The sequence below is a fragment of the Geotrypetes seraphini genome, chromosome 15 (assembly GCF_902459505.1).
Source record: "Geotrypetes seraphini chromosome 15, aGeoSer1.1, whole genome shotgun sequence".
NCBI classification, from domain to species: domain Eukaryota; kingdom Metazoa; phylum Chordata; class Amphibia; order Gymnophiona; family Dermophiidae; genus Geotrypetes; species Geotrypetes seraphini.
The window spans coordinates 49,168,410-49,188,759 of NC_047098.1; positions in this window are offsets into that span (position 1 = coordinate 49,168,410).

The window sequence follows — 20,350 nt, forward strand, 5'->3', positions numbered from 1 at the left end:
ATTCAATTCCTATGAGCTCCAGCGGATTCAGAATACCGCTGCTAAGCTTATCTTCGCAAAAAGCAAATTCGACCACGTCTCACCGCTTTTGTCCAAGCTCCACTGGCTTCCGATAATCTCCAGAGTCCACTTCAAATGTGCCTGCCTCACTTTCAAGATCCTACACGGTATCCTCCCTCCCTTCATTCCTCTTTCTTGGAATTCCTCTAACCCCAATTCCGCCAGATCCACCCAAAAACTGAAACTTTCCTTTCCCTCTCTAAAAGGCGTTTCCCTTGTAGGAAAACTAGGTTCTTCCCTCCCCTTCAGAATCACTCAGCTCTGGAACAACCTTACCTCCCCTCTTAGGAATCTGAGCTCCTTCCAACTCTTCCGTAAACATCTGAAAACCTGGTTATTCTCAAAAATGTAACTCCTCCTCCCTCTCTGGTTAATCTAGTCCTAAATTTTCTCCTCATTTTTCCTCTTCCCTATACTGGAGTTCCTTTCTACCCGAACTCTTGTTAACCGTGTCGAGCTTTACGAATGTAGAGATGATGCGGTATATAAACCTAAGGTTTAGATTAGATTAGATTAGCATTTACCTTGCCGGCCCGCAGTAAGAAGCTCTTACGCAGTTTAGTAAAACCTACCATTAACTTTTGAAAAATAGGGTGTTGAAACGTTTTCATAAATACAAAAGCAATTCAGCATTAAATTTTTGGCTCATTTTGAATGGTTGGCACTAAATGATGTGGATTGGCAAAACTCCAGTGGAAAAAATGGTCATTATGATAATAATGTGTATTAAATAAATCCAAAATCAATAGCCATTACAGAAATTAAACATTGCTTTACTGAGGGAAATTTTATATACAGATCACAGTGATTTTATTGTGCAATGCCTAACTGTACATTCATATCGGTTGTAGCTGGTGGGGTTCCCCCAGCATCCCCATCTGAGGACTTCCTCCAAACGTGGCCAGAACTTCCTTCTATCAAGTGTGGCAGTTGCTGTTAGCATGCTTGAGCCACTGTGGCTGAGAGACATTGCTGCTCCCTGCCGAGCTTGGTAAAAGAGAGTTCTGGCCACCTTTGCAGGAAATCTTCAGCTGATACTGTGTGATGATTTTCATCAGCGCTAGAGTATGTATACTTTATATTTACATTGCAAGCTCTGGCAGAGACACGTTTACAAAGTATGTATTCTTCCCCATTAATATTTGAAAATTAATAAAGAGTCTTTGCTGATTTGAAAATGTTAATTGGGAAGAATATATAATTTTTTTAATGGCTCTCTGCTACATATTAGAGGAGACAGGTGGGGATGGATTTGATGCCAGTGGGGATGGATGGGACAGGTTTGATTTCAGTCCCGGTGCAACTCTCTACTGTATGCCACCCCAATTGCCCTTATGACTGCAGGTGTCACCTATATGTAGGTACAACAAGTTTGGGGTGGGTTTTGAAGGGCTCACACTTTCTACCACAAGTGTACTAGTTAGAGTAGGATATGGGCCTGGGTCCCCTTCTCTGCAGTCCAGTGCATTGACCACTAGGCTACTCCAGAGACCTGCTTGTTACCCTAATAGGACTGACCAGAACATCTGAAACTGTCATACAGACTGTTTCATGTACTGCTTCATTCACATCTTTGCGGGGTGGGAGCCAGTTTGAGCACATTTTTGGCACTTATTCATTATTGTAACAGGTCTAGCCTCAAACGTCCAAGTTTTGCCCTGGACGTTTTCTCCAATCTTCAATTGTTGCAGAAAAATGTCCAAATCATAGGTCCGCCCTAATCTCTCCCAGAGCACCCCCAATATGCTCCCTTCAGATTTAGATTGAATTGCAAAGGTCTAATATCGTGGCGGGGGCAACAATTCAAATCCTCAACCCAGTGATACAAAAGCTCAGCGTCATCTTAATTCATAACATGAGTGATGCATTTTAAAACATAAAACAGACCTCAGTGATGACTCTTTTCATGCAGGTACTCAAGCAGTAATTCATCCATAGGTCTGAATATCTTAATCTAATCTTAATCTAGTCTATTATTATTATCAATATATGTTGACACATCCAGCTTCTATTAATTTTACTATATAAATGCACTTATTCTTGACTGGTCAGTTCTCCAGCAACTTGCATACCCTTGCTCCAGGTCCCTCTTCCCTTTCCCTTTCTGCCTTCCTCCCAGCTAGTTTGGAATCTCAGTCTCCATCCTTTACGCTGCTGTGCTCAAGTCTGGCAGTGCTCCAGCACCCCCTTTTATACTGGGCCTCTCTACGCTGTAGCAGTTCATGGCAGAAGCAGCCTGAAAACTACCACACTGGCTGGCAGGGCCTTTCCTCTGCTGCATCCCACCTGGAGGAGTTGCATCAGAGAGTTGGGTTTGGCAGAGGAAATGCCCTGCTGGCCAGTGCGGTAGCTTTCAGGCTGCCTGTGCCATAACCTACTGCAGCACGGGGAGGCCCAGTGGAAGGGAAACAATGCCAAATCCAGGCGCGGGGGGGGAGGGGGAGATCATGTGTGTGCAGCACTAAATGCCCCTAGCATTGGGTAGCCCTGAGTTAAATCTAAGTGAATACATCCCAACCTTTTGAAATTATCATTATATCCAAAATCTGAACATCTCATGACAGCAGAAAATGCTGATGCAATCCTGGATTTATCCCATTTCTTGGCGAGAGATAAAGGTCTGTCTTTCTTGCATAAAATCTGGCCAAAACTGAATCACCTTGTTTGGACTGAATTAAATGAGATGCAACCCTAGATCTCAAACCCATTAAATTATGCTTTCTTTTATTCCAGATGGCTTGAGCCTTAACCTAACGAGACTGGAAGACTGGGCAAAAAAGTGGCAAATGAGTTTTAACGTAGAGAAATGCAAGGTCATACATGTAGGGAAAAAGAACCCGATGTTCAGCTACAAAATGGGGAGAATATTGCTAGGGGTGAGCAACTTTGAAAGAGACCTGGGGGTGATGGTGGACACAACATTGAAACCTTCGGCGCAGTGTGCGACAGCCTCAAAGAAAGCAAACAGAATGCTGGGCATCATCAAAAAGGGTATCACAACCAGGACGAAGGAAGTCATCATGCCGCTGTATCGCGCAATGGTGCGCCCGCACCTGGAGTACTGTGTCCAGTACTGGTCGCCGTACCTCAAGAAGGACATGGCGGTACTCGAGGGAGTCCAGAGAAGAGCGACTAAACTGATAAGGGGTATGGAAAATTTTGCATACGCTGACAGGTTAAAAATGCTGGGGCTGTTCTCCCTGGAGAAGAGGAGACTTAGAGGGGACATGATAGAAACCTTCAAAATCCTAAAGGGCATTGAGAAGGTGAATAAGGACAGATTCTTCAAACTGTGGGGACCCACAACCACTAGGGGTCACTTGGAGAAATTGAAAGGGGACAGGTTTAGAACAAATGCTAGGAAGTTATTTTTTACCCAGAGGGTGGTGGACACATGGAACGCGCTTCCGGAGGATGTGATAGGCCAGAGCACTTTACAGGGGTTCAAGGAAGGTTTGGATAGGTTCCTGGAGGATAAGGGGATAGAGGGGTACAGATAGAACTAGAGGTAGGTAATAGAAGTGGTCAGAAACCACTTCACAGGTCATAGACCTGATGGGCCGCCGCGGGAGGGGACCGCTGGGCGAGATGGACCTCTGGTCTGACCCAGTGGAGGCAACTTCTTATGTTCTTAACCCAATACGCCAGACTATCTGCTGGAAGAGTCTTCTGAGAGTGTTTTGGCCTTCAATAATTGGGTACAATGAAGCTTACAAGATGATTTCTGGAATGATCTTTTCTTTCAAATGCTGAGCTGTAGTGTTCAGTTCTTCTTCTGGGCCTCTGCTATGACAACATGAACAGTAATTAACTAAGCCCAAATCAAATTGTAGTTCCCACCAGTTCCTCAATGTACAGCTATGGGCCTTAGACAAAGGAAGTAATAAGAGCAGAGGGGGAGAGAGTAGTGTTAGATGTCCAAACAATTCAGGGAACCTATGTAAATAAGAAGGTCACATCACTTTAAGAGATTTTTTTTTTAATATGCGAATTTCTCTCTGTTGGTTCATTTATTCTACAACTTCTCTACTTTCTCTCATTTAGGTTATAGAAACCCTTGAAACCCTGTAAAGTTAGGCCTCAGTAGCTGCAGAGCTCTCTGACTGTATAAGGACTGTGCACTTCATTGACACAAAGTACTGTACTCCTTTTTGTAGAATAAAGCTACAGGTAGTCATCGACTTACGACCTATCCAAGTTACGACTGTTCGACCTTACGACGCGACTTCCGCTCTCCGAAGAAAGAATATGTTGTTAACATATTGCTTTAAGATGATTAAAATGATTAAAATATCATTACCCAGTCTAATATTCTTGCCTTAATTTAACATAGACCGACTTACGTCCTGATCCACTTACTACCTAGATGTCGGAACCAATTGCAGTCGTAAGTCAACGACTAGCTATATTCTGATCTACTCAGCTTTTATTTAAGTTACTGTGGGCCTCGTTAAAAGCAGTTTTTGGAAAATGAGCTCTGTTCTGACAGAGAGTAGTCTTGCATATGGAATGACTTTTTGAATATTTCTATAATTAACGTAACGATATAATAAACAAATTTCATTGTGCTGAAAAGAATATTGCTTGTATGGGTACATTTTTAATTTATAAAGCAGCAGGTATGTGTTGGTGTATTATTCAATTTTAATTTTTTTGTATTAAGATTTTATTATGATTGTTGTATGGAAGCCTTCTAGAACATTTGAATATGGAAGCCATCTAGAACATTTGAAGAGGAACTGCTTATGAAGGGGCTCTCGTTTGTCCCCAGCATCAAATATGACAGTTTTGACACTAGAGCTCACCTTCAGAGATTCTTTCGAACTTTAAGACTCAAACTTTTTTTTCAAAACAATCCAACGAATGAATCTTCTTTACCTGAAGGGCTGAGATGCAAATTCACTTGGATGCCCCCTGGACAGCTGGATCCTCTAATAACTACCTTCGAGAAATTAGTATTAAGGGATGTTCAAATTATGGAGACACATAATATTTCACCTATACAATCTAATATCTCCTATGACCAGAGGAAAATCATTCAAGATCTACATAATGACAGTTCAATAATTATATCAAGGGCTGACAAGGGTGGGGGCATTGTTATTCAGGATTATCAGGACTATCAGATTGAAGCATTACGTCAACTACAGGATAGTTCATATTACACTTTATTGACACAAGATCCTACTAATGAAGTCAAACAGAAAATTGATGGGTTACTGCACACAGCTAAGATAGAACAAATTATATCATTAAAGGAAACTAGATTTCTCACTAACGATTTTCCCAGGATTTCCAAAATTCATTTCATACCCAAAATTCACAAATCTGATAAGAAACCTCCAGGACGACCTATTGTAGTTGGGATAGGTTCGGTTTTAGAACCAATATCCCAATATCTAGACAGTCATTTAAAACATTTGGTTCCTCAGGCTGAGTCATATATTAAAGACTCAACTCACTTTTTACAATTTATAGAGCAGTTTTCAGAGCAGATACTCCCAGAAGATTCAATCTTGGTGACTGCCGATGTAGTACCGTTATACACCAATGTTCCACAACATGAAGCAATGACGCTAGTCAAATCCCAATTGTTGAAATTAAATATTTCCGACCCTAAGAGACTACTGTTGGAAGAATTGGCTGAAATAGTAATTTTTAACAACTATTTCAAATTTGAGAGTGACATATACCTCCAAACAAAGGGAGTAGCCATGGGAGCTACTGTGGCTCCTACGTTGGCCTGCCTATATATGACTCAGTATGAGGAAACTTATGTTTACAATTCTTCTTATTTTCAATATGTCTCCTGTTGGAAACGGTTTATAGATGACGTATTTTTTGTGTGGAGTGGTGGAAATGATGTTTTAAAAAATTTTTTAGAAGACCTTAATCAAAAAGATGTTAATATCACATTTACTTATAAATTAGATACATATCAAATATCTTTTTTAGATATACAGATTTTCAAATATAAAGAACAGATCTCCCACTGTTCCCTCTAAGCTGAGCAGGAGTCCTCCACCCACAGTCTCACCAATAGAGGGTGTTGTTTTACTGTCACATTTTCAATTGTGAGGGACAGGCAAGTTCTGCAGGACTCCAGGGAACTCCACCACTCTCCACAAAAAAACGTCAGACCATAACACCTTACTTCAATATCAGAGTTTTCATCCACGAGCACTGAGAAACAGTATCCCTACCGGGCAGTTTCTCCGTTTAAGGAGAATCTGCTCGGAGGAATCGGATTTTGATAAACAGGCTAAAGATATGTACACCAAATTTATACAAAGGGGATATCCTGGGAAAATCGTTAGACGGGCATGGAAGAAAGCCAAAAATTGTCACCGTCCTTGTTTAATGTTAAAAGAACAAAATGTAGAAAAAGAGCAAAATATAGTATGTGTTATGCCATATACTAGCAACAATAATGCCATAAAACACATTATTTTAAAACATTGGTCACTACTCCAGTATTATCCAATATTACAGAATATGCCTAAGTTTGCTTTTTCTAGAGCATTGAATTTGGGAGAAAAATTAAAGTATAATCAGTTTAATCAGGGAAAGGTGACTAGGCTCCCTCATAAACCATGTGGTAAGTGCAGGGTTTGCCGTTATATTTTGGAAGCAACTCACTTGGAAATACCGTGCTCAGGAGGTCGTTATTTTAAATTAAACACAGGGACCAATTGTGAGTCCAGGGGGGTGATTTATTACATCCAGTGCCCATGTAAAAAAATATACATAGGCCAAACGATTCGTAAGATTAAAACTCGAATTATTGAACATTTGAGTAATATCAGGATGAGCCGAATCTCCGCCCCCCCCCTGGTCTCCCATTGGCTAGAGGAGTCACATTCATTAGAAGATCTGAAATACACGGTACTAATCCATATTCAACACACAGAGGGGGATATATCCAAGTTATTACTTCAAAAAGAGCAACGCTTCATTTATAATTTAAATTTGGATATAGACTGGTTAGCAGTTTAAAGGAACTGGCATTTATTCCCCATTTCTCTTTGACTTCATTTCCTTATTGTGTTTCTATTTCCTGTTTGTACAACGGCAGCCCCTTCCGTTTAGTTCCCTTTAAAAGCTAGGGAGCAGAATAGAGAGATTCAGTTGGACCGCCGCTTTGGGCCAGTCCCACCTCAGTGAGCCTACACCAGGTATACATGATTTTAAGTGTTTTAAGAATAAGATAGCATAAGGAATGCACTATATGGTACTCAGATATTTATAGAGATTCGAACCGAATTAAAAATTTAAAAATACAAAAAGAATTTTGAGTTAGTTGTAAAATCTTGAACTTGATTTTGATTTTTCAATAGTGTCCCTCCCTGATGAAGAGGTGAAACTCGAGTCGGGCGGACGGGAAGTATTGGATGAATGGAAGAAAAGTTCAAGTCATTTTTTAGTGATGCACACAAGATTTAAGGGCACATAGTCACTATGGAGGATTAACGACAAACAACTATCCACCCCATTCAGATAAGTATACTGAGATTATCTGATAGTAGCATTTGTTCAACAAGGGTGGTTAGGGGACAGGTGAAGGCGATGATGGTCCCCTTGTTAACCTCAATTTAGTGACATCACTATATTTCAGGTTATAAGGTCTGAGCACTTCACTATAATTTAATTTAATTAATTACTGTTATTAATATTTAATTAGAGCTGTGAAAACATTAGTATATATCAATCTTCATCACAGGATACCTAAATTTATCTCCCTATATAGTAGGAGATTAAGTTACATTAAACAATGAATGATACAAGCTTGACGGCTAGTTCATTTGTGTGCTATTAGCTCAGTTTGATTTGGCTGTTGTTCTATAAAGAGAAGAGAATGACGTGGATGTGGTTCAATCAATGATCTGAAATAATGTCAAAAAACATAAAATTTCATTTCTGCAAATTGGCACTTAACAAAATAAGATCTTTTAAGCTGCAGTAGCAAAATAATGCTCAGAATTTAGGAAGTTGCTTGGTTGGGCTGAGACCTTTTTCTGCACCCTCTCATATGTAATAAAAGTGAGCTAAGCATAGGACAATCAAACCATTGTGACATCACTTGATGAGGTTGACTTTTATTGGTGGAATGAGGCGTTATAACATCACAATCTCAGCTCTGGTTACCAGACACTGAAACTCTTCACACTACAAGGGGGTGCTGGAAACGTTGCAGCCCAACCAAGAACAGAATGATGTGGATATGGTTCAATCAATGATCGGAAACAATGTCAACACATAGAATTTTGTTTCTGCAAATTGGTATTTAACAGAACAAGATAACACTCTTTTCAGCTACAGTGGCAAAATAACATTCAGAATGAGAACTTTTCAGCACCCCCTCGTAGACGTTTGCAAAAAATGAAACTTTTTTTTACCCAAAAAGCCAGAGCATTTTCTTTCTCTTGCCTTTGCTACCAACAAGAGCTTTTTGCAGATTGTCAACAAGCTATTAAATTCCAGCTCATCTATTTCAGCACACCCTATTTATAAAAGTTAAAGTATGTACACTGTAAAAAAAAAAAAAAAAAAAAAAATGAAAATATGCTTGTCGTAAAAATATTGTGTGGGCCAAAATGAAAGAAATAGCAACATAAATGATAAAAGCTATTTGAAATGGCATAAAAATATGAAACAACATTTTCTCCTGCTCAACTTCTGTAGACAAACCATTCTCTACACACCAGATAATTCTGTCATTTTCACTAAAATGTTCAGATATCCACAACAATCAGATGGTGGGCAGATTGTCATCTCATCACATTCCCTTGGTATTTCTAGGCATTGCATTTTGCAAAATAAGTGTACAGGGAGGGTCTTCTGTACAAACATGAGCTTTATCTATGTTACTGCAAAGCACTTATCCCAAAAACCCTTCATATGCCCTAAAAATAAACTTTCTCTTCTCGCCCTGCTGACAAGAAGGGGAAAATAGATGTCTGTTTCCCCTTGAGTTCAGAAACGACTCCCACAGAAAAAAAAAAAGAGAATTTAATTTTTTAGGCTCAGAAATGAAGCTGATATTGAAAGTGAGTAAATTTTAATGAAATGGTGGACAGGTGACATCATTTACTCAGAAATCATTAATTTGTCAGCATTAATTTTTCAGCTACAACATTGCCTGTCATTCTGTGCTTGCAATGACTGATAAATCTATAAAAGTGTGCTGCTAATTTACTGAATATTTATTGTGCAGTGTCATTTGCAAAGTAGGATTTGAATTTATTTCACTCGGTGTTCAGCTTGAGAACATTCCTAACAAACCCCTAGTGAAGAGAAGTTCACTGTGGGAACAGAACAACAGTCAGAGCTGAGAACTAGAGAATGACACGGGGACAAATATGTCCCTGTCCCCACAGGAACTCAATTTCCCTGTCCCATCCCGATTCCTGTAAGCTCTGCCTTAACCGCAGAAACCTTGAACACTTATGACTTTAAAGTGTTTGAGGCTTGGGCAGATGAGGACAGAGCTTGCAGGGATGGGGCAGGGACAGGAAAATGAGTTCCCATGGGGACAGGGAAAAATTTGTCCCCGTGTCATTCTCTAAACTTCTTTAATTCAATTTAAAAGGAAGAACTTTGTTGGGAAGCCTCGTTATCAAATCTATTAAACATAGAGTAGCTTTTAGCTGTCAGCACAGAGATATCCTTGAGCTGTGGCTTAGATGTTATCTTTCACATAGTCCAGAGCCGTTTATAAGAAAAAACAGTGTTTCACCCATAGAAGTAGAGAATGCCCATCTTATGTGAGGGAAACCATGCACAAATTGTTCCAGGACCAGAGCTGCCAAGTTACCGTACTTAGTTCCAGAAAGAAGACTGTAGGCCAGACTTGCATTTCATGTTACATAAGAACATAAGAATAACCTTACTGGGTCAGACCAATGGTCCATCAAGTCCAGTAGCCCGTTCTCACGGTGACCAATCCAGGTCATTAGTACCTGGCCAAAACCCAAGGTGTAGCAATATTCCATGTTACTGATATAGGGCAAGCAGTGGCTTCCCCCATGTCTTTCTTAATAACAGACTATGGACTTTTCCTCCAGGAACTTGTCCAAACCTTTTTTTAAAATCAGCTACGCTATCCGCTCTTACCACATCCTCTGGCAACGTGTTCCAGAGCTTAACTATTCTCTGAGTGAAAAAAATTTCCTCCAATTGGTTTTAAAAGTATTTCCCTGTAACTTCATCGAGTGTCCCCCCTAGTCTTTGTAATTTTTGTAATTGATTCACGTGTACCCGTTCTACTCCACTCAGGATTTTGTAAACTTCAATCATATCTCCTCTCATATATTACTCTATCCTGATGTATAATTATGGGCCAGCACCACTGATTTCTGGGTAGGATGAGTGACTACAAATCTCCCATTGCTTTTAGGATGTTAAGTTTGAAACCAGGCCTGGCTGAAAAGTTTTCTTCCTGAAACTGAGTAATTTGGCAGCTCAACACACATAATTTTACCCACATTGAGTGGGATTTGAGGGGAGGTTAGGGAGGGATTGCAACAGAGGGGGTGGTCTGCCCCAGGCGACATCTTGGTAAGGATGCCAGCACCCCTCCTCCTGTCCACCCCTCTTCCTTCCCACTCCTTCCCCTGCTGGGCATGCGCTGTCACTTCCCCCCACCCCACCATACCTCTATCTCTTCACCGGAGCAAGCAACAACTCCAACCTGCTGTTCACGCCAGCACTGGGTCTCCCTCTGATGTCACTTCAGAGTTCCACACCTAGGAAGTGACATCAGAGCCAACCCCGACACGGGCTGCAAGTTGGTGATACTGCTCGCTCTGGAGAAGTTAAAAGAGGTACAGGGCAGTGAAGGGGTGTGCAGGCAAGGCAGGGAGGGAGCGCCACCGCCGCAGGTGCCTCCCATCCTTGCTACGCCACTGAATTGCAACAAGGCATGCGCTTCTGAATTTACAAAAGCATGTATAATTTTTGACATGCAGCTCCTGATTGGTGAAGCCCGACTTTACTACAGGAAGAGACGGTCGGAGCAGACTGTGAATGAGTGAGCCCGCGATTCGCAAATTCGCCGGGGAACACTGTACATACTTTCTCTTTGAAAACGGATACAGTTTCATTAGCAAAATAGACCCATGGTCTCTGCATCTAGTTTCAAGTTTTTATTAAAATTTGATACAATCGCTTATCAATTTTCTAAGCAAGTTTGACAATTTAAAATGGGGGAGAGGGATTCAAAATAAAAACGCCAATAACAATACAAACAACATAAAAGAAGATAAAACAAAATTAATTGAATGGCGTACTTAATATTAAAAAGACTAGACTAACACTTACAGGAAACAAGAAGGTAGATGGGGAGGAAATACAATTAAAGAACAGGAAAGAGGGACATTGAAGGGAAGCACAAAAGGAAGGGAAATACTGCCTAGAAAGCTTATCTATGGTCTCTTAAAGGGTGGCATATGGGTCGACCTGCGGATTTATTGTAGATGCTGCAGGACACTTAGATGTTGCTTGCTTTCCAAGCTAGCCAGGGCTGTGGATGCTATAGACATAGAAGCCAACTTTTCAAAATTATTGGGGGTACAAAACCCAATGGAATTTACCCCTCCCTGGATGCAGTCAAAGGGCTCCTTTTACTAAGCTGCGTTAGGGCTTTAACGCGTGGAATAGTACGTGTTACATTGCCCCCGCGCGCTAGACCTTAACGCCAGCATTGAGCTAGCGTTAGTTCTAGCTGCGTAGGGCGCGGTGATATCCTGCGTGAGCTAAAAACGCCAGCGCACCTTAGTAAAAGGAGCCCAAAGAGTACGCTCAATACTGTGAGTGCTCAAGCATCCACAGAACTGGTTCAAGTTTCAAGTTTTATAAAAATTTCGATGTATCGCAATATCATTAATTCAAAGCGATTTACAATTAAAACAGGGTCTTAATTATTAACTAAAACCAACACAGACGGACATGACGTACCAACACATAAGGGAAGTAGGGAGAACTACGATAAGTATAGTAAAGGATACATAAAAGGAAAATGCAAACGGAGGGTAAGAAATTTTAAAAGTATTGATAAAAATATAATAGAAAATTAAGAACTTTTTTTAAAATTTTTAATTCAATTTATCAGAGCCTAAGATAGAGGAAAAGTGAGTTTAAGCAATAGAGACTATACAGAAGCTGCATCCATAGCTCTTGGGAGGAGGGGATCACAACCATCTTATCCCTTTAATTGGCAGATGTGAAACCGGCTGCTTTAGGTAACTTGGTGTTCAACGAGTGCAACAGTGCATTTGGAGATGCAGACGTCCCACAGGAGCCTTGGAAACACATGTTGCTTCTGAGCAACAATGCCAAATAAAGGTCTGTTGGTACACTTGGTAACCAGACTGTGGATGCAGGTGCAGCAAGATCCAAAGGGAGGTACAATTTATCATCTCTGGTCAAGGACTTTTGCTGCAACGGTTGGTCTAGATAGGGTTAAAATTGGAAAGAAAAAATGGGTAGTTCAACTTGGAGGATGAGGGCATCGTAACATCAGTAGGGACCGTTTCTGGTTAATCTGGAAGGCTCAGTTGTAAACTACTAAAAACTTCCCCCCCCCCAAAAAAAAAAAACAAACCTACAGCAAACAGCTGTTCAAATAGGTTCAAAGGTTATTTGAGACTGATTCAAAAAAACAATCAAATAAGGACATTATCCCATCTGAAGACAAACTGGCAGAATTTTTTAAAAACAAAATTAGTAGTTTGCAATCTGATTTTAGGGTCCAAGATAATGATATTCCAGATTTGATTGGGCATTCAGAGGATGCTAGGATAGACATGATCTGGGAACAATTTGTTGTCCCAGATTGGGAATTTTTCTGCAAATGATATTCTAAATATACAAAAAAACATTGTCGCTTAGATATCTGTCCAAGAAATATATTGAAAAATGCATCCTTCACTTTTAGGACTCCTTTCACAAAGCTGCACTAGGGCCTTAATGTGCGGAATAGCGCACGCTAAATTGCCGCGCGCGCTAGCTGCTACCGCCTCCTTTTGAGCGGGCGGTAGATTTTCAGCTAGCACGCGCCAATCCAGTGCGTGCGCTAAAACCGCCAGCGCAGCTTTGTAAAAGGAGCCGTTAGAGTTCATTTATATAAATGGATCACTCTTCAGCTGCAGAAGGGCCAATTTGAGCAAAATTTAGGAAAAACTATAATTACACCAATTGTAACAAATTCTAAAGAATCACCTACATGTGAAAACAATTACAGACCAGTAGCAAAAATAGCAGGACTGGTAAATGCTGAATTAGTAAAATATTTGGAAAAATTCAATATTTTGCATGATCACCAATCATGGTTTCGCTCTGGATATAGTACGGAAACAGTAATAGCATCATTGGTAAATCAGCTTAATATTTTATTTAGCATTGGCAGGGCAGGATTAACCAATAGGTCAAGTAGGCACGTGCCTAGGGTCCGAAATGGTCAGGGGGGCCCGATGAAGGAGGACATCAACATTGTTTTTTCCAAATGGCGATGGGCCCCTCCAGCATTGATCGGCAATGCGGGCCCCACCCCAATCGGCAACGCGGCTCCACCCCCCCCATCAACAGAAAGTACGAAAAGCAAGCAACGCAGGTAAGAAAGGCAACGGGAACTGTAATTGTGCAAGCGGTGCTGCTTGCCCAAAGCTTCCCTCTGATGCAGCTTCCTGTTTCCGCCTGGGCGCATGGTGGGGTGGGGCGGGGCAGGGGGCCCAGTGTACTTGTGTGCCTAGGGGCCCTCAACAAATTAATCCTGCCCTGAGCATTGGTACTAGTGCCCTGATTCTGCAATTGGATCTAAGTAGCGCTTTCGATCTTATAGATCATGATCTACTGCTGAGCTGCTTAGATTCAATTGGGATCAGGGGTAACGTACAAAACTGGTTTTGTGGCTTCTTAAAAAGTAGAACATACGAAGCATATACTCCTTTTCATGGATGAAATCATGTGGAGTTCCGCAGGGCTCTCCTTTGTCCCCAACACTATTTAATATATATTTAGGGCTCCTTTTACTAAGTTGTGATAGTGGTTTTAGCAGGCGCTGCAATGCCGCACGCACTAGACGCTAATGCCTCCATTGAGCTGGTGTTAGTTTTGCCGCATAGTGCAGGGGTTAGCGTGCGCTAATCTGCACCGTGCGCTAAAAACGCTACCGCAGCTTAGTAAAAGGAGCCTTTAGTGTCTTTGGCGCATTTACTCCAAGGTTTAAATGTGATGTTTTATATATATGCAGATGATTTTACCATATTGTTACCTTGCAAAACTCTCTCAAGGGAATTAATTACTCAGATTTCAAATGTCTTGGAAAAGGTAGAACTGCGGATGTTGCAGTTCAAGCTGAAACTTAATTCTGAAAAAACTAAGATGTTTTTAGCTAGCCCTAACGATAAAATCCAGGCAACAACTATCCAATTGAATGGTCAATGTTTTGAGATAGTACCTAATTTGAAAATTGTGGGAATAACTTTAGACCGTAGTTTAACTTTTAGGAAGCATACGGATCTGCTAATTTAAAAATGTTATGCAATACTATGGAAATTGAGGACCATTAAGAAATATTTTGATACAGAGTCCTTTCGGCTATTAGTTCAGTCTATTAGTTCAGTCCCAAGAGAGGTGGTGGAGAGGAAAACGGTGAATGAGTTCAAAGAAGCGTGGGATGAACACAGAGGATCTAGAATCAGAAGCTAATATTAAATATTGAACTAAGGCCAGTACTGGGCAGACTTGCACGGTCTGTGTCTGTATATGGCCGTTTGGGGGAGGATGGGCTGGAGAGGGCTTCAATGGCTGGGAGGGTTTAGATGGGATGGAGTAGGTTTTAACGGAGATTTCGGCAGTTGGAACCCAAGCACAGTACCGGGTAAAGCTTTGGATTCTTACCCAGAAATAGCTAAGAAGAAAAAATTTAAAAAATTTAAATTGAATCAGGTTGGGCAGACTGGATGGACCATTCGGGTCTTTATCTGCCGTCATCTACAATGTTACCCTGGATTATTGTAACATCATCTATCTAGGGTCAACAAAAAAAACTTCATTAAGTCTTCGATTGGTTCAAAATGCCGCTGTCTGTTTGATTTTGGGGCTAAAGAAATATGACCACGTGAGTTCTTTTTATACTAGATTGCATTGGCTCCCATTTGAAACCAGAGTGATTTTTAAATTTGGGTGTATTTGTTACAAGGTACTTCTCGGTTTATTGCCTTCTTATCTGGTATCTTATCTGAAGTTATTCAAGTCAAATAAATGCACAAGAAACTCTGGTATGTTCATCTTCCCTGCTCTAAAGGCCTGTTATTATAAAACCTTTCTGGACAGGACATTAGCATATCAAGCGGGGAAGATGAACTCCTAGATGTGCCCTTTGATTGTCCAGTCCTACTCTTATCCCAAATTTAGGAAATTATTGAAAACTTACCTATTCAATAAGCAAGAATGTTAATTTTTAACAGTATAATAACGATGGTGTATTTTAATTAGGAATTCATATTTTAATTGAATTGTATTTGTATTGATGTTTGTATTTAAATTAGGAATATGTTTTCTGAATTGTATTTCCTCACTGAAATGTCTCAGTTTCTCTTGTTCTGAACCGCCCAGAACTACTGGCAGGGTGGTATACAAGAAAATAAATTATTATTATTAAGAAGTGTTATTTCTAGCCTTTGAGATCAATGCCTCAACACCACTGCTCTCATTTCCTTTCTAGATTTCTTTAAATCCTGGAAGATCCTAGAAGGCCTGAATTGTTACTGTCCATGGACTGCCCTATTGAAACACACAGACAGAAAGACTGATTTAGACTAAGCTTTTGGGCTGTGCTTGAAAGATCATAGAATGTGTTTGTTAATGGACAGAGCACACGGATATGGAAGGCCATTGTATCTGATTCTCTCAAATAAGCCCTTATTTGGTGTTCGGAAAGGACATATAATCCCGGTAAATTGGTTACTGTATTTCAGTATTTTTGCAAGAATATAATTCTATTCAGCATGAAAAATAAAAACAGTTTCCTTCTATTGGATAACACAGGTAATTGGAAGCTGGGCTCCCAGGCAAGCATTTGAAAATGAAACAAAATTAGTAAAAAGAGTCCTAAGGTCTCTCCAAAGTTTCCCACTCTCAATGGTGGCATCTGGTTTGCCTGACCTACAGATATGAAGCATACTTAGCCAAATCCTATAATCCTATAATCGAGCATCTCATTTCCAGATTATCTAGAACTCCCTCAAGTTGTATTTATGAAGCTCCACTCTTTAATCTTCATTTTGTTTCTCCGCCTTATTTCTTTTTGTTATGTTCCCTATATATTTTCTATTTTCTATATTTTTATTTGTATTCATGCTGTTCTGCATTTAGCCATTACGGCTTATTTTCGAAAGTTACACTCTTGTTTTATGCATCCTTGATGGTTCTCAGGCACCTGTTTCTGAGTTACGTGCAAGTTTTGTACCATGTTTTTATATGAGTATGATTTTCGATATACAGTTCATTTGTCTGTATCTTGATGTATTTTCAAAAAACTTAATAAAAATTTCATTGACTTAAAAAAAAAAAAAGAGTCCTAAGGTCCAAAAGGAGAGAAGAAATGGAGGTGCCATAAGAGGGCAACATAGTAAGCCCATGCTTCATCTAAACTAGGGATACCAGATGTACAGATTTAGCCAGATATGTCCTCTTTTTAGAGGACTGTCCAGGTGTCCAGTTGTCTTTCTAACCTGTAAGGAGTTTGTCCAGGTTTTCAGCTTGGGGTTGTGGCTGGCCTCTGAGCATGCATGGATGGAATGTGATGATGTCACATGCATGCGCTCATGGCATCTGTGCGACTTGTTGAGACCAGTAAAATGACTTTCTGTTGTGTAGGAGTTAAGTTATGGCACTCCTTGGTGGGTCAGATACAAAATTGCGGTGAAAAAGGTAGGTTTAGAAAACTCCTTAAGACGCAGCTATTTCTGGATACCATTTTTTTAGCTATTTCTGGTAAAGTCAATGAACTAACAATCCATGCTCTTTATTGTCCACATTATGGTATTTTTCTGGGGACTGTTTGTAAGTCCATTTTATCATATGCCTATTTTATAATGTACTTGTTTATTAAGTGTTTAATTTTAAATATTGTGTATGTAAATTATGTAAACCGTTTAGCGTTAAACGGTATATAAATTTTTAAAATAAATAAACAGGGAGGGGAGGGGGCATGGATTATGGGATGGAGGGGAGGAAAATGGGATGGAAGGGGGGAAATGAAAAGATTTGGAAGGAGGGTTGGGGGAGGGAGGAAGGGTGGGAGAAAGGGGAGAGAGGGGAAAGGGAAGGGAAGGGGAGAGTGGGGGTGGTAGGGGGGACTATGGTTTATGATATAAAATGTTTGGAGGAATGATAGAATTTTATAGAATATATGGATTAGAATTTTAACATTTGTGAAATCATTTGTAAAGCATTTCTTTATGTATATTATAAAGGTATTTTTACTTTATTCCTTCAATAAAAATGTTTGAAACATAAATAAACAGTGTTATAAAGGGGTGGCTGTAGCCAGAAGGATGCTAGGCTATTTAGAAAGAAGAAAAACCAGTAGAAGGGTTGATGTCCCTATATAGGTCATTGGTGAGGCCGCACTTGGGAGTATTGTGTTCAGTTTTGGAGGCTGTATCTGGTGAAGGATATAAAAAGATCTGAAGCAGTCCAAAGGAAGGTGATGAAAATGGTAAGAGGTATGAAGCAAAAGAAGTAAGAGAAGAGACTGGCAGACCTAAATATGTATACTCTGGAGGACAGGAGGGACAGGGGAGATATGATGCAGACATTTAAATACTTGAAAGATATAAATATAGAACCAAATCTTTTCCAGAGAAGAGAAAACAGTAAAACTAGAGGGCATAATTTGAGGTTGCGGGGAGGAAGACTCAGGAGCAATGTTCCCGAGGGAAGTGGTGGAGAGGAAAATGGTGATGGAATTCAAGAAAACGTGGGATAAACATAGAGGATCTCGAATTAGAAAATGAAGGATGTAAATTAAAGAGCTAAGGCTGGTACTGGACAGACTGGCATGGTCTGTATCCCATATGTGGTAATTTGGTGTAGGGTGGACAGGGGAGGACATCAATGGGAAACTTGGAACATGAGGATGTTACTGGCCAGACTTTATGGTACTGTAGATATTCTGCAAACAAGATGGTTGGATAGGCTGGAGTGAGCTTGGACAGCAACTTCAGCATTTAGAACCTAGAACAATACCAGGTGGACTTTACAGTCTATGACCCAAAAATATCAAAGAAGAGACAAGTTAATTTAATCATATATTTTTAATTGGTATAACTAATGGGCAGACTGGATGGACCGTTCAAGTCTTTATCAGCCGTCATTTACTATATTACTATGTAAAATCTTTGAATATCAGGCCCTATTTTTATTTCCTGTTAAAGTGAATTCTGTTTGACTGAACCAAATACACAGTATATTGGCTTTAAATATTCCCTGCTTTCTGCAGTATTCTGGGTTATTGGTGGCCTGTTCATTTTGGCTGGGAGGAACATAATGGGTTAAATAGACCCTCCTTCCCTTATACTGAAAAACTCCATCCTCCTCTCCCCCCCCCCCCAATCAAGTAGTTCAGATTTAATACAAAGGAGTGTGCTTCTGCAGGTCGATACTGTCCTTTTTCCCTGTCTTCATTCATGCTTTCTCCTCTTATTTTGTGCTTTTGTGCATCTGTAAGACACGTTTTGATATGTAATCATTAAAAGCAGCCTCAAACAGCTCACATTTTTTTTTGTTTTGAAAAATTAAACAAATGCTCTCACCTTTCCCACCCTTCCCCACCCCCACTTAATGCTTCCTCCCCGAATGTCCTTCATTGTCGAGCAATCACAGCCCCTACCCCCTTCTTTTTTTTTTTTTTTTTTTCCAAACCGCAGGTCATTATTTCACCAGGAAATCTGGATGAAAATATTTCCAGTGCATGGCAAGCTATCTATTTCTCTTCCCCACCCACCACATTAGCCTCTGAATACTCTCATTATACCATTACTAATTAGAAATGCTCTCAAATTGGCGGCTGCATTAAAAAAAAGACAGTGTGCTGAGCATATGGCATAATATCCTATTAATGAACACTCTAAATTCAAACTCAGGTCAGATGTTCATTTCTTGCTCCTGTCACCCAGGCACAAAATAAAAAAAAGAAAAAGATCCAGCCTTTAACCAAAATAAAAAAAAAAAAGTAAAATACTGAACCACTAGGGCACAATGACGCCTCGGGCTAATACTTTATTTTTACTTTTTTATATTTGTATAATTTATGCATGGATTGTGACATTTCTTAAATAAAAAAAATTAAATTTGTTGAAATAGTGTAATATGCCCTTCTTTATATATTAGCAGCCCCATAGGCTTTCATCAAGGCAGAGAGAAATAGAATATGACAGCATCTAAAGACCGTGGGGTCGGTCAACGTTTGTTTTTGGGTTTGTTGTGTTTTGGTTTTTTTTTTTTTTGGGGGGGGGGGTAATGCTAGTTTTATTCCTGGATATTCAGCACCAGACCACGTCTGAATATCCACACTGAATATATGGGTTTATGTGGTCAACTGTCTCTTATCCAGTTAACCCCCCCCCCTTCCTTTTAAAAGCACGCGCTAGTGTTTTTAGCATGGCTTGGTAAAGGAGGGGGTAAGTGTGATATTCGGCACTTAATCGCATGAACAAAACCATATATAAACAGTGCTTTGTTTTATGCGGTCTGATTTGTCTGGTCAGCGGTCTGATTTGTCTGGTCAGCTTACCCCCCCACCCCCACACACACACACTTTTATCAAGCTGCGCTAGAGGTTTCTAGCATGGGAAGGGGAAAAATGTGCTCCAATGCCCATAGGAATTCTATGAGCATTGGAGCATTTAGCACGCCGGCTCACGCTAAAAACCTCCAGCGCAGCTTGATAAAAGGGGCCTTTAGGTAGTTAAGTACTGAACTTTGCCATTATTTACTTTGTTGGGATTTACCGTATTAACCACCTTTATGAAGAGATTCATCCAAGGCGCTGTAATTCAACATAGAACATACAATTTTGTTAACAGCTTAGCAGTGGTAAAAAGATCAGATATAAACATAAATACAATGGATGATGTAAACTCAAAATCAGCACATTGAAACATTAACATGAAACAATTTCAAAAATGTACTTATTAACAGCACTGAAATTCAAATAAGAGAGATATAAAAGGGAGACATAATACATAATACATAAAACTTGGGTCATCCCTCCCCTTTAGAATCA